A 15,645-nucleotide genomic window follows, 5' to 3' on the forward strand; every position below is an offset into this window, starting at 1 on the left:
GACACGAACAGCTGCAGTAATAACTTTGATTTAAGCAGTACCTTATGTGTTGCTATCAAATAATAAACACTGTAGTAGTGAAGAGGAGAAAATGACCTGTCTCTCTCCCAGTTAGGCGAGGCTTTCTGGAGGAGCTGGGTCTTGAGCTGAGCATCAAAAGATAGGTAAAGGCCAGGTGTGGCGGCTCACGCCTGTTATCCCAGCATTTTGGGAGGCCAAGGCAGGAGGATTTCTTGAGCCCAGGAGTTCAAGACCAGCCTTGGCCACATAGCGCCATCCCATTTATACAAACCAATAAAAAATTAGCCAGATGTGGTAATGCACACCTGTAGTTCCAGACACTCAGGAGGCTGAGGCCAGAGGATAGCTTTAACCCACGAAGTGGAGGCTGCAGTGAGCTGTGCTGGCGCCACTGCACTCCATCCAGCCTAGGAGACAGAGTGAGACTTTGTCCTCCCATCCCCCAAAAAAGGTGGGTAGAGTTTCAACAGTGTTGCAGCAGAGTAACTAACATATGCTACAAGCTTAGAAAACACAAAGCAAGGTAAAGCAGAGCCTTGACATCAAAATGAGGTTAGAAAAGTAACTGGGGTCAGACTGCAAAAAGAATTGTATCAGGAAGAGGCATTTGTGTTTTAGACCACAGGTAGATCCCTTAAGTTTTGTTAGGCAGAAGCTTAACATAATCAAAGCAATATTTAAAAATATTAGGCAGTGGCAGCTGGCAAGCAGAGTGCTGGGAAGTAACACAGCATAATAGAAAATAGCAGAGCCTTAGTGGTCAAGCAGTGGGTTTGAGTCTGGCTTCACCACTTTCTAGCCGGGTGGGCTTGGACCACTTACTTAACCCCCAAATCTCCACTCACTCAACTATAAACATGAAGATAATAATATCTGTAGGGCTGTTATGAGAATAATATTTCACATTTATGAGCACTTACTATGTATTCACTCACACTGCACTAAATACTTTACATCTGTGGTCTCATTTAACCCTTATGTCACTTCTTTAAAAATTGTGGTAAAATATACATAACATAAAATTTACCGTTTTCACCATTTTTAAGTGTATAGTTCAGGGGTTTTAAGTATATTCGCACTGTTGTACAACCATCACCACCATACATCTCCAGAACTCTTTCATCTTGCAAATCTGGAACTCGGTACCCATTAAACCCCAACTCCCCGTTCACCCCACTCCCCAGCCCCTGGCACCACCATTTCACTTTCTGTCTCTATGAAGTTCACTTCTCTGGGCATTTCATATGAGTTGCATTATATAGTATTTGTCCTTTTGTGACTAGCTTATTTCACTTAGCATAATGTCCTCAAGGCTCATCCATGTTACAGCATATGTCAGAATTTCCTTCCCTTTTTTTGGCTGGGTACACGGGAATTTATTAATGTTGTCTGACAAGGTCGGGCTCCCTAGGTTCTTCCCTTTTCAGGGTGTCTGGTGTAGAAACGATGAGGAGGGGAGATTCTCAGTGTGGTGGAGTACTGCGTGGCAGGGACTTCCCAGCAACTAAAGGCTTCTCTCTTCCTCTGATGTTCCTGCTGGGGCTGGTGGTCTGAGGGCTCTTACTTCTTGGAAGCCATGTGGATCATGAAGGTTATCACTTTGTTGCTGTAGCCAAATTCATTGTCATACCAGGAAATAAGCCTGACAAAGAGGACGTTAAGGGCAATGCCAGCCCCAGTGTTGAAGGTGGAAGAGTGGCTGTCACTGTTAAAGCTGAAGGAGACAGCCTGGTGCTCAGCGTGGCCCACGATGCCCCTGAGGGCCCCCTCCGATGTCGCTTCACCACTTCCTTGATGTCATCATATTTGGCTGGTTTCTCCAGAGAGCAGGTCAGGTCCATGACTGACACATTGGCAGTGGGGACATGGAAGGCCATGCCAGTGAACTTCCTGTTCTGCTTGGGGATGACCTTGCCCACAGCCTTGGCAGCACCGGTAGACACATGCAGGGATGACATAATGGAGATCCTCATGGCCATCACACCACAGTTTCCCAGAGGGGCCATGACAGTCTTCTGGGTGGCAGTGATGGCATGGACTGTGATCCTGAGTTGCTTCATGATGCCAGAGTTGTCATGGATGACCTTGGCCTGGGGGTTAGGCAGCTGGTGGTGAAGGAGGCATTGCTGATGATCTTGAGGTTTTTATACTTCTTATGGCTCATGTCCATCACAAACATGGGGGCATCAGCAGAGGGGGCAGAGGTGATAACCCTTTTGGCTCCACCCTCTAAGTGAGCCCCAGCCTTCTCCATGATAGTGAAGACGCCAATGGACTCCATAACATAATCAGCACCAGCATCATCCTGTTTGATTTTGGTGGGATCTCACTCCTGGAAGATGGTGATGGGGTTTCTGTTTTCAGCCTTGATGGTGCTGTGGAATTTGCTGTGGGTGGAATCATACTGGAACCATATGATTCCATAGTAGACCATGTAGTTGAGGTCATTGATGGTGATGATACCTATTTTGCCAGAATTAAAACCAGCTGTGGTGACCAGGCGCCCAGTATGGCCAAATCCATTTACTTGTTTCAGGGACTGGCTGGTGCCTCACTGAAGACCGGGGCATCAGTTGACGGGAGGAGCTAAGAGGCTGAATTTCCTTCCTCTTTAAGGCTGAATAATATTCTACTGAATACTTTACATCACTGTTTTATCATGAGAAAACTGGATTTAAAGAGGTTAACTCATCCAAAATAACAGAATTAGTAAGAGGAAGAGCTAGGATTTGGGCCAAAGCAATCTGATTCCACAGTGCACCCTCATTTCCCTTGCATATCCCGATGCATGTAGGTTAAGGGCCTAGCACTGCACCTGGATCAGGATGGCTGTTGCAGAAAGGCATTCTATTGTTTTTGATTATCCAGCACCTCTTCCACAGCTTATCCTGGTAACACAATTCCTCTTTTCCTTGAGAAACTCTGTCTATGATTGTACCCTCATCCCCCCCATACAAGGGGCAGAAAGCCGAATATGTTGCCCAGGCCAAGAAATCAGAGCCTTCCTTCCCTCCCCATTGCAGTGACAGATTCAGGAATAGTCACATGGGTGCAATCAGAGTCCTCCCTGGTGCTATGAGGAGATTGCGAGTCAGGGGTTGTAGGTGTTCATTTCAAAAACTTAGCAGGGAGATGGCAAGAAAGGTGGAGTCCTGAGCAACATCTGACCTAGACACGTCTGAAGCCAGTTGTCCCCATTAACTTCCCTACAACATGATTCCCGGTTTTTGCTTTTAAGCTAATTGGAATTGTGTGCCTGGAACTTGCAAAAGAAAGAAATCTGACTAATTCACTAGATCAAAAGGCCCTCATGGGAATGGAAAGGAAAAAACTAACAAGAGGTATTGTGAAGCTGTGTGACGTGAAAAAGAGGAAAACATCGAGAGTCTTTCTGAGATTCAGATACCTGGTAACCAAGAATACCGCTATTACTGAGAAGGTGGAAGAAGTTGCTACTTTGGGTAGAGCTAAAAGAGAAAGTTTCTGATACTCCCAGGAGTCCAGACTACTAGTTAGTTTCCAAAGGTAAAATGCCCAATCTCACTTATGTCTGCTAAGCACTTCATCCTCTTCCAGAATCTCAAACTCATTAGTGTGTCCAAGGTCTGATTGGGATAGGGCTTTTGGACTCTGGTCTTTATCCCCAACCCTGCTCAGTAACCTGGTATGAATTCTCCTTCCAAATATAATGTATTTATTTATCTGCTCATTCATTAATTGAACACATGCTTGCTTATGTGTACAGAGGACCTATATGCCAGGTATTAAGCCTATATGCCATGGTAGCTATATGCCAGGTATTATGACAGGTACTAAGAACAGAGTGATGAGAAAATACATATGGTCCCCTATCTTCAAGAAGTTTGTAATCTAGTGGAGAAATCAGACATAGGATGGATTATCACCCACACGAATATAATTAAAAATTGTATTACATTCTATGAAAGTAATAGTGTTTAATAAGAGGTGTACGGGGGGATCTAATTCAGGTGGAGGAGAGTAGGATGATTAAGGGATAGCTTCTCTGGGAAAATAACATTCAAGCTAAGGTCAGGTCAGATGAGGTCAGCACTAAAATGAAAAAGAAAGGTGGAAACCAGAGGTGTTGTTCTCACCCACCCATAAGAAACAAGTGATTCACCCACCAGGAATGTGAGACGGAGAGGCTTGAAACTGGTTTCTCTAAAGTGGAGCTGCTTAAGGCTCTTAGAGCAGGGACTGGCAAATAAATTAAGTATTGTAGGAACCTCACTGCCTGTTGCCCAGTCACCTCTCTGTGACTCTGCTCATGTATTCATCCATTCACTCATGTGTTCAAGAAATAGTTATGGAATACCCACAAGTGAAGGGCATTGTACTAAATGATGAGGCTTCAGGAGAAGCAAGACAGCCTCCAGCCCAGCTCTCAGCAAGAAGGAAGAAGTACAGTTGGGCCCACCTTCAGATAGCTCCAAGAGATGCTAAGTCTTTCCCTTAGGGAATCTGTTGCACACTGGCATATGTGCATGCTTTATAAGACTTCTATCTCTAGGCCCCAATGCCTAAAAGACTTGTACACTTTTTTCTTTTATAATTCAGAGAGTTAAATCTAGTTCTCCTAGTAGAGGCAAAGGTCCTCTCGACACATAAAGCTAAGAAAGAGATCACATGGGACAACATGGCAGGCTGACACCAAACACAGCGTGGCTGCCCAGTCCCTCCAGATAAACATAATGAAAGGTCATCCAAACACAGGAAGACAGCCGCCCCCTTCCCTTTTCCTTTACCCCCTCCCCTTCCTCCCTCTGGCTCCCTTATCCCCAGAGGGTGGACCCAGCCTTTCCCAAAGTTTATTCTGAGAGCTCCAGGCTCCCACAGTGGAACGTGCTGTGGACATGGGAATACAACAGCCTAGCCAAAAGGGAGAACCAAAAATATAAACTGAGATATTTAATAGATTTCTGTTCCCCCCCCCCCAACTACCGAAAAAATTGTGGCAGAAATGTCTGGTACTACTGTTTTTACTGTCCTTGATATGTCAGCCCTTCCTAGGAGGTGGTCTTCTAAAGTTTATCGCATTTGTCAGCAAACACTTCACAGAGAAAAGTTAAGCTCTTTCTTAGGATTTCTGTGCCACTCACATAATCCACTAAACAAATGCAATAAATGTTAGGGAACAAAGTCCAGAAAGCCTTGCATTTCAAATGCCAGCGACGAGTTTAACAAGAGTACAAGTAACACTACAACTGAAGGAAAAAAATTAGAAGGCTGAATTTCCTCTAAATTCACGATTGGAATTTTGTAAATAATCAGGAATCCCAGAGTCCATAAATAGAAAGTAATTTTATCTTTTACTGACAAAATGATATGCTGATCAAAACAGTGGTGAGAACATAAGCTTTGGATTTTACTTGCCACTTATGAGAAAAAAACATTAATACTGCAGGATTATTTACCTTGATGATTATAAACCAGCATTTGTGATGAAATGTGCAGTACTAATTTCAAAACAGACCCAGTGTTTGGAAGCAAAGCATAATGGTGACCTTTCTCATTAGCTGTTGCTCAAACAAAGATATGTTCCAGCAATATCCGATGCTTCCTTCCTGCCAGGGCCTCCACCCAATGCAATTTAAAACACTTGTGTTCCATCCAAACTAGAGCTGAGAATGTGGTGTTATAGCTGAGCTTCAGTAGCATTGTGTTTATAGTTTATTATTACTTTCTAAGTTTTTTAATGTTTTGTTTCCATAAATTTATTGCCATGAGTTGGGTTTGCAAGATTAAACGTGTGAAACCATATAAATGTACTCGTTATATACATATTTACTCTTCTACTTTTCCATCTTTCTATTTTTGTGTCCTTAAGCATTATAGGTCCTTAAGCGTAAGAACAGAAATGTATCTCATTTCTCTTTGGTAAGTGTTTTAATGAATATATTGCAGGCAAAAACAAAACCAAAAACAACTTTTAAGGATCATGCCTATCTTGTTTTGTGTAAAATGCTATAAACACAAACGTAAGGAAAGAATGTGAGAAACAAAAAGAGAGAAATTGAGAGACCACTTTAATACAGGTAATCCTCATGTCTGTCACGTCCAATGCTCCTGCAATCGTTAAAAGTTGAAAATGGTCAAAGCCGAGGCAATTTCCCATGGAACAATAAGTAATGAAGAATTTAGACGCTGAGCAAAGACCCAGTGCTCTATCTCTATAGAAAGACCATAAACACTTAGTACAGCTATAAATTATGTAGACCATTTATATTTTCTATAATGAGTATAATATGGTAATAGAAAAAATTAAAGGCACATTATTTAAAATAATTTTGCCTCTTTATACTTGTGCAGTATAAAACTTTCTAAAGTATATGTACATAAGTTAGAAAGAGATACACACTAATCAATCCCATGAAAGTGTATTCAGGATGGTACACTGTCACAATCTATGAGAATGACAAGTATTTAGAGTATCAATATTTGCCGCTGAATATTATTTCATTTAACTCTAAAAATAAGCCAGCAAAATTCTTTTTATCATTACCATTTTGAAAATGGCATCTCAGAGAAAATCAAAATCGATAGCTTTCTCAGAAGGAGCTTTATTGGCTCATGGAACTGCAGTTTAGAGGTAGTGCTGCCCCAGCTGGCTGGATTTAGAGGTTCACTACGTTATTTGGGCTCCAAGTTCAGCACCTCTAATGTTCTCTCAGCTCTGCCCTTTTCTGTGTGGTCATCACATCCTCAGGCCAGCTCCCCTCATTGCTGCAGCCGTTCCAGGCTTCCCGTGCTCATACCACATGCAACTCAGAGGAAGAGGGAGTCCCAACATTCCCAACAAGAACCCCGAAGTTCTTGGTGAGACACTCTATGTCACGTGCCCAGCTCTAACCAATCAGTTATTGAGACCAGGGAGATGGGTGACTGACTAGCGTAACCCCCACTGGAACTATCTGCCCTTCTTTAGCAATGTTGCTAAGAATGGAAGATCCCCTTGTCCCCAGAGAAAATCTGGGCACTACTAAGAAAAAAGAAAGGGGAATGGGTAGTAGAACAGCAATAAGTGACTGCCCAGTTCAGGACTTCATAGGAGTCATGAGGATCAGATAACATTACGATAGAAAGCAGTTTGCATAGTGCCCAGCTCACATAAGTGCTCAAGAAGTGTTAGCTGTTGCCCTTGGAGGCATCACTAGAATGCTGCTTTTTAACGCTCATTAGCCATTACATAAAATCTTAAGAATTGAATAATATGTGTGACAAAAAAGTACTGAGACTTTTAAAGAACTCATTGGAACACGTACATACCATGAGTATTGTCATATAAAGCAGTCTTTCTGAGAGAACAAATGAGCTGTCACATGCTGCTGCCAGGCTCAGCGTGTTGCTTCACCTCTGCGATGGGTGTCTGCAGCTGCTGTCTTCTCAACATCCCTATTTTGCTTGGGAAAACTTCCTCTCACCCACCCCTTTGACACTGGAAAGCCTGTCAATTACAAGACTTCCCTCTCCTCCGTGTCCTCTTCCTCCAGGGATGGTCACACAAATCAGACCTGGCCAAAACTTTCGCCACTCTCATTCTCCCCCCACTATGTCTCAATAGATGTCTTCACAGACAAAATGAGATCCATAAAAAGCTGTCTGCAAATATAAACCATTTTCTACTACTTCTCTCTTCTCAGAATAACAAAGTTATGATTCCTATTTAAGTTCCATTCAACTATCTGAGACTTGAATCTCAGTCTCTCCCAACTTGTTAGAAATATGCATTATCAGTTTGCCCTGCTCTAGCTTGTGTCTCTAATCTCACTAGGCTGGATGTCTCTCTGCTTGCCTCTCTAGAGCAACTTTGCATCCTTGTCTACCCAGCTCTGTGTTGGGGGAGGCCAAAGTCTATATAAACTGTATCAACAGACTTCTTTGTCCTCTACTTTCTGGTGGGGTTTGTCTATGGGGAAGCCCCAGCAAGGTACTTGAGAGAAAGAAGAGCGTGAAATAAAAGTACAGTAGTTCCCCCTGATCCAGGGGATATGTTCCAAGACCCCTAGTGGATGCCTGAAAGCAAAGATAGCATTAAACCCTGTATATGCTATGTTTTTCCTATATGTACTTGCCTATAACTTTTATCTTATAAATTAGGCACAGTAAGACTTTAACAACAATAACTAATAATAAAGTAGAACAATTATAAAAATATGCCAGCATCACCACTCTTGTGCTTTGGTGCCATTATTAAGTAAAATAAGAGTGACTTGAATACAAGCACTGCCATACCACCTCAACAGTCGATCTGCTAACTGAGAGAGCTACTAAGTGACTAGCGGGCAGGGAGCATATACAGTTTGGATATGTCGGACAATGGGATGATTCACGTCCCAGGCCAGATGGAATGAGATTTCATTGTGCTACTTGGCATAGTGCGCAATTTAAAACTTATGAATTGTTTATTTTTGGAATTTTTCATTTAATATTCTTAGACTGTGGTTGACCATGGGTAACTGAAACCTTGGAAAGAAAAACCATGGATAAGGGGAACTACTATATTTATTCCTCTGCCTTCTTCCCAGAAAAGTCTTCTTGGATTGGCTGTTTCTTTTGACCAAAGTCATTGTCCTCTCAAGACAGCCTTCTTCCAGGTTCTGGTAATTGCTCCTTCCCCTCATCTTTTCAAATCTATGGTAATTGTTCCACTGTTTCTTGCCTCAGAGTTCTCTACGATCCTGTTGGTTCTCTATATTGTAACTGCACTGTTGTAAGTAGTTCCTTCCTCAAATATCCCAATGTGGAATTAGAAGATTCCACAATATGTGGAGTTAGAATTTCACATTAGAATCAGAGTAGGTATTTCATCTGTTTCCTGCTGGCTGATACATTCTCCCTCTCCAATGGATTCATTGCGTCAACATATAAGCACACGCAAGTATCCAAGATTCACAGATCATTAATCTTTTCCCGATATCTAGTTTTTTCTAGTCCATACTCTAAATTACTTCCTAGATCTTGTCATCAATTAGAATTGTTCCATTTCTGAAATCTTAAACTACAATTTAAATTGTACAATGTCTGAGTACAATCTTCTTATCAATGTGTGTTTTTAATTGCATCAAAGTCACTAAGCCCCTTGATGATTCTTCTACTTCACCCCAATTTCTCAGCTTCCTCTAGTTTTTATTTCCTTCTCTAGGTAGCCTAAAAACAAAGCCCCATCCTTTCAATCTTTCTCTTGCTTAACACTCTCAATTTCATTCTTCCTCATTCTTCTATATACCCACTTGGCAAAATCCCAATCCTGGTGAACCCAACTACCCACCTTCTCTAACCTATACCTGATACTGATGAAGGTAGACCAGACATTTGTACAAATTGGTATCACTATTCTTTTAAGAGCTCCAACCTTACCTCCGATCCTTCTAGTTGGCCCTAGTCAACATGTTCTCCCTTTCCCCTAGCAATACAGTTTCAAACCTTCTTCTTGAACTGAAAGGAGGGGTCTACATTTGTCATTTTACCTTTCTCACCTCTTTTCTCACCTTAATTCACTTCAGTATCTTTTGGTTTCACTCTGTTCACTGAAGTTGCTTTTGCCACAGTTAGCAATAAATTCTTAATTTCTCAAAATAATTGAATTTTCAGCCTTTGCCTTATGTGGCCTCTCAAGGGCATTTGACACTGTTGTCTGCTTTCTTCTCAAAACTCTTCATTTCTTGCCTTCCAGGATAATATTATTTTCTCAACCGCACTTATCTCTTGAATATTAGTATTTTCCAGGATTCCATCATTTTCCCTCCTCTTATCTTGTCATTTAATGATCTTGACATTTAGCCCTCTGCTCATCTTATCTAGGTGTTCTTATTCACTGCCAGTGGTCACTAGCATGAACAACCTATACTCCTATCATCGCTAAGTCTAGCGGCCAAATTTTGCTCCAAAGTTCTAAAGTAATATATCCAATTGCTGGCCAGGTGTGGTGGCTCACACCTGTAATTCCAGCACTTTGGGAGGCCTAGGTCAAACAATCACTTGAGCCCCTGAGTGCGAGATCAGCCTGCTCAACACAGCAAGACAGTGTCTCTACAAAAAATAAATTTAAAAAATTAGCCAGGTGCTATGGCACATGCCTGTAGTCTGAGCTACTTCACTTGAGCCTGGGAGATGGAGGCTACAGTGGGCCACAATGGCACTCCAGCCTGGGTAACAGAGCAAGATTCTGTCTCAAAAAATATATACATATATATATTTATATTACATATACACACATCTGTGTGTGTGTGTGCACATGTATGTATATATAATTGCTGATCCTTTTGGCTGTATGTCTGACCAATACCCACAACTCAATATGTTCCAAATTAAACGATTAATATTATCCATTCCACACTCTGCCCAAATCCTTCTCCTTTATTGAACAGCACCTGTGATATGTGAAATACATATTTGGTCTTCAGCCTATTTCTTGGCATACAACTCCTAAAATCCTTAGAAACTCTACATTGACATCTTTTTACACAGTAATGATTGACCAATGGCTGGCAGTCCCTAGATAGCTTCTGGTTGGGAGCTGGTCACCAGAAAGACCAACCTACGATTAGAGGATTGGGACTTTCAGCCTAACGCTCTAACTGGGAGAGGGGAGAGGGGCTGAAGGCAAAGTTGATCACAAGTGGCCAGTGGTTTAATAAATCATGCCTATGTAATGAAGCCTTCATAAAATCCTTGGAGGACTAAGTTTGGGAGCTTCCAGATAGTTGAACACATGGAAGTTCCTGGAGGGTGGCACACCCATGAAGGGCATGGAAGTTGTACACCCTTTCCCTCACACCTCCCGCTATGCATAGCTTCATCTGTATCTGTATTCATCTGCTCTCACATTGCTATAAAGAACTGCTTGAGACTGGGTAATTTATAAAGAAAAGAGGTGGGTCGCTTCCAAGATGGCCAAATAGGAACAGCTCCAGTCTACAGCTCCCAGTGAGATTGACACAGAAGACAGGTGATTTCTGCATTTACAACTGAGGTACCTGGTTCATCTCACTGGGACAGGTTGGACAGTGGGTGCAGCCCATGGAGGGTGAGCCAAAGCAGGGCAGGGTGTTGCCTCACCCGGGAAGCACAAGAAGTTGGAGGATTTCCCTTTCCTAGCCAAGGGAAGCAATGAGTGGACTGTACCTGAAGGAACAGTACGCTTCTGCCCAAATACTGTGCTTTTCCCATGGTCTTTGAAACTGGCAGACCAGGAGATCCCCTCCCATGTCTGGCTTGGTGGGTCCCACGCCCACGGAGCCTTGCTCGCTGCCAGCACAGCAGTCTGAGATCAACCTGGAACACTAGAGCTTGGCAGGGGAAGGCACATCTGCCATTGCTAAGGCTTGAGTAGGTGGTTCTATGCTCACAGTGTAAATAAAGCAGCAGGGAAGCTCAAACTGGGCAGAGCCCACCACAGCTCAGCAAGGCCTACTGCCTCTCTAGATTCCACCTCTGGGGGCAGGGCATATCTGAACAAAAACATATCTCCTCAAGTAGGTCCCTGGAGACACCTCCCAGTAGGGACCAATAGACACCTCATACAGACAGGTGCCCCTCTGGGATGAAGCTTCCAGAGGAAGGATCAGGCAGCAATATTTGCTGCTCTGCAGCCTCCGCTGGTGATACCCAGGCAAACAGAGTCTGCAGTGGACCTCCAGCAAACTCCAACAGACCTGCAGCTGAGGGGCCTGTCTGTTAGAAGGAAAACTAAGAAACAGAAAGGAACAGCATCAACATCAGCAAAAAGGACATCCATACCAAAACCGCATCTGTAGGTCACCAACATCAAAGACCAAAGGTAGATAAAACCACAAAGATGGGGAGAAACCAGAGCAGAAAGGCTGAAAATTCCAAAAACCAGAACGCCTCTTCTCCTCCTAAGGAACACAACTCCTTGCCAGCAAGCGAACAAAACTGGATAGAGAATGAGTTTGATGAGTTGACAGAAGTAGGCTTCAGAAGGTCAGTAATAACAAACTTCTCCAAGCTAAAGGACCATGTTCTAACCCATTGCAAGAAAGCCAAAAACCTTGAGAAAAGGTTAGATGAATGGCTAACTAGAATAACTAGTGTAGAGAAGAGCTTAAATGACCTGATGGAGCTGAAAACCACAGTATGAGAACTTCGTGAAGCATACACAATCTTCAATAGCCGATTGATCAAGCAGAAGAAAGGATATCAGTGATTGAAGATCAAATTAATGAAATAGAGTGAGAAGACAAGATTAGAGAAAAAAGAATGAAAAGAAATGTACAAAGCCTCCAAGAAATATGGGACTATGTGAAAAGACCAAATCTACGTTTGATTGATGTACCTGAAAGTGACAGGGAAAATGGAACCAAGCTGGAAAACACTCTTCAGGATATTATCCAGGAGAACTTCCCCAACCTAGCAAGGCAGGCCAACATTCAAATTCAGGAAATACAGAGAACACCACAAAGATACTCCTTAAGAAGAGCGACCCCAAGAAACATAATTGTCAGATTCACCAAGGTTGAAATGAGGGAAAAAAATGTTAAGGGCAGCCAAAGAGAAAGGTCGGGTTACCCACAAAGGGGAGCCCATCAGACTAACAGTGGATCTCTCTGCAGAAACCCTACATGCCAGAAGAGAGTGGGGACCAATATTCAACATTCTTAAAGAAAAGAAGTTTAAACCCAGAATTTCATATCCAGCCAAATTAAGCTTCATAAGTGAAGGAGAAAAAAAATCATTTACAGACAAGCAAATGCTGAGAGATTTTATGACCACCAGGCCTGCCTTACAAGAGCTCCTGAAGGAAGCACTAAACATGGAAAGGAACAACTGGTACCAGTCACTGCAAAAACACGCCAAATTGTAAAGACACTGAAGCTATGAAGAAACTGCGTCAACTAACAGGCAAAATAACCAGCTAGCATCATAATGACAGGATCAAATTCACACATAACAATATTAACCTTAAATGTAAATGGGCTAAATACCCCAATTAAAAGACACAGACTAGCAAGTTGGATAAAGAGTCAAGACCCATCAGTGTGCTGTATTCAGGAGACCCATCTCATGTGCAAAGACACACATAGGCTAAAAATAAAGGGATGGAGCAGCTATTGATTGGAATAGTTTCAGAAGGAATGATACCAGCTTCCCTTTGTAAAGGGTATTCAATTAGGAAAAGAGGAAGCAAATGAAAAGCAAAAAAAAAAGCAAGGGTTGCAATCCTGGGTCTCTGATAAAACAGACTTTAAACCAACAAAGATCAAAAGAGATAAAGAAGGCCACTACATAATGGCAAAGGGATCAATTCAACAGGAAGAGCTAACTATCCTAAATATATATGCACCCAATACAGGAGCATCCAGATTCATAAAGCAAGTTCTTAGAGACCTACAAAGAGACTTAGACTCCCACACAATAATGGGAAACTTTAACACCTCACTGTCAATATTAGACAGATCAACAAGACAGAAAATTAACAAGGATATCCAGGACTTGAACTCAGCTCTGGACCAAGTGGACCTAACAGACATCTACAGGACTCTTCATCCCAAATCAGCAGAATATACATTCTTCTCAGCGCCACATCACACTTATTCTAAAACTGACCACATAATTGGAAGTAAAACACTCCTCAGCAAATGTAAAAGAATGGAAATCACAACAAACTGTCTCTCAGACCACAGTGCAATCAAATTAGAATTCAGGATTAAGAAACTCACTCAAAACCACACAACTACATGGAAACTCAACAACCTGCTCCTGAATGACTACTGGGTAAGTGACAAAATGAAGGCAGAAATAAAGATGTTCTTTGAAACCAATGAGAACAAAGACACAATGTACCAGAATCTCTCGGACACATTTAAAGCAGTGTGTAGAGAGAAATTTATAGCACTAAATGCCCACAAGAGAAAGGAGGAAGGATCTAAAGTTGACACCTTGACATCACAATTAAAAAAAACTAGAAAAATAAGAGCAAACAAATTGAAAAGCTAGCAGAAGACAAGAAATAACAAAGATCAGAGCAGGACTGAAGGAGATAGAGACACAAAACACCCTTCAAAAAATCAATGAATCTAGGAGCTCGTTTTTTGAAATGATCAACACAATAGATAGTCCACTAGCAAGACTAATGAAGAAGAAAAGAAGGAAGAATAAAATAGATACAATAAAAAATAATAAAGGGGACATCACCACTGATCCCACAGAAATACAAACTACCATCAGAGAATACTATAAACACCTGAATAGACCAATAGGTTCTGAAATTGAGGCAATAATTAATAGCCTACCAACCAAAAATGTCCAGGACCAGATGGATTCACAGCCGAATTCTACCAGAGGTGCAAAGAGGAACTGGTAGCATTCCTTCTGAAACTATTCCAATCAATAGAAAAAGAGGGAATCTTCCCTAAATCATTTTATGAGGCCAGCATCATCCTGATACCAAAGCCTGGCAGAGACACAACAACAACAAAAAAGATAATTTTAGGCCAATATTCCTGATGAACATTGATGTGAAAATCCTCAATAAAATACTGGCAAACCGAATCCAGCAGCACATCAAAAAGTTTATCCACCACAATTAAGTTGGCTTCATCTCTGGGATGCAAGTCTGGTTCAACATATGCAAATCAATAAACATAATCCATTACATAAACGGAACCAACAACAAAAACCACATGATTATCTCAACAGATGCAGAAAAGGCCTTCAACAAAATTCAACAGCCTTTCATGCTGAAAACTCTCAATAAACTAGGTATTGATGGAACGTGTCTCAAAATAATAAGAGCTATTTATTATAGACTCACAGCCAATATCATACTGAATGGGCAAAAACTGGAAACATTCCCTTTGAAAACTGACAGCAGACAAGGACGCCCCCTCTCACCATTCCTATTCAACATAATATTGGAAGTTCTGGCCAGGGCACTCAGGCAGGAGAAAGAAATAAAGGGTATTCAGTTAGGAAAAGAGGAAGTCAAATTGTCTCTGTTTGTAGATGACATGATTGTATACTTAGAAAACCCCATCGTCTCAGCCCAAAATCTCCTTAAGCTGATAAGTAACTTCAGCAGTCTCAGGATACAAAATCAATGTGCAAAAATTATAAGCATTCCTATACACCAAGAAGAGACAAACAGAGAGCCAAATCATGAGTGAACTCCCATTCACAATTACTACAAAGAGAATAAAAAACCTAGGAATCCAACTTACAAGGGATGTGAAGGACCTCTTCAAGAAGAACTACAAACCACAGCTCAGTGGAATGAAAGAGGACACAAACAAATGGAAGAACATTCCATACTCATGTATAGGAAGAATCAGTATCGTGAAAATGGCCATACTGCCCAAGGTAATTTATAGATTTAATACTATCCCCATCAAGCTGCCAGTGTCTTTCTTCACATAATTGGAAAAACTACTTTAAATTTCATATGGAAACAAAAAAGAGCCTGCTTAGCCAAGACAATCCTAAGCCAAAAGAACAAAGCTGGAGGCATCACACTACCTGACTTCAAACTATACTACAAGGCTACAGTAACCAAAATAGCATGGTACTGGTACCAAAGCAGAGATATAGACCAATGGAACAGAACAGAGGCCTCAGAAATAACACCACACATCTACAACCATCTGA

General features: G+C 41.7%; 1 pseudogene; it reads right to left on the reverse strand.

Moving 5' to 3' along the window:
* Positions 1–1,581: 1,581 nt before the first annotated feature.
* LOC100426405 (glyceraldehyde-3-phosphate dehydrogenase-like) overlaps positions 1,582–15,645 on the reverse strand; it is a 52,314-nt pseudogene continuing 38,250 nt past the window's right edge.

This window comes from Macaca mulatta, chromosome 1 (assembly GCF_049350105.2).
Source record: "Macaca mulatta isolate MMU2019108-1 chromosome 1, T2T-MMU8v2.0, whole genome shotgun sequence".
Lineage (NCBI taxonomy): Eukaryota > Metazoa > Chordata > Mammalia > Primates > Cercopithecidae > Macaca > Macaca mulatta.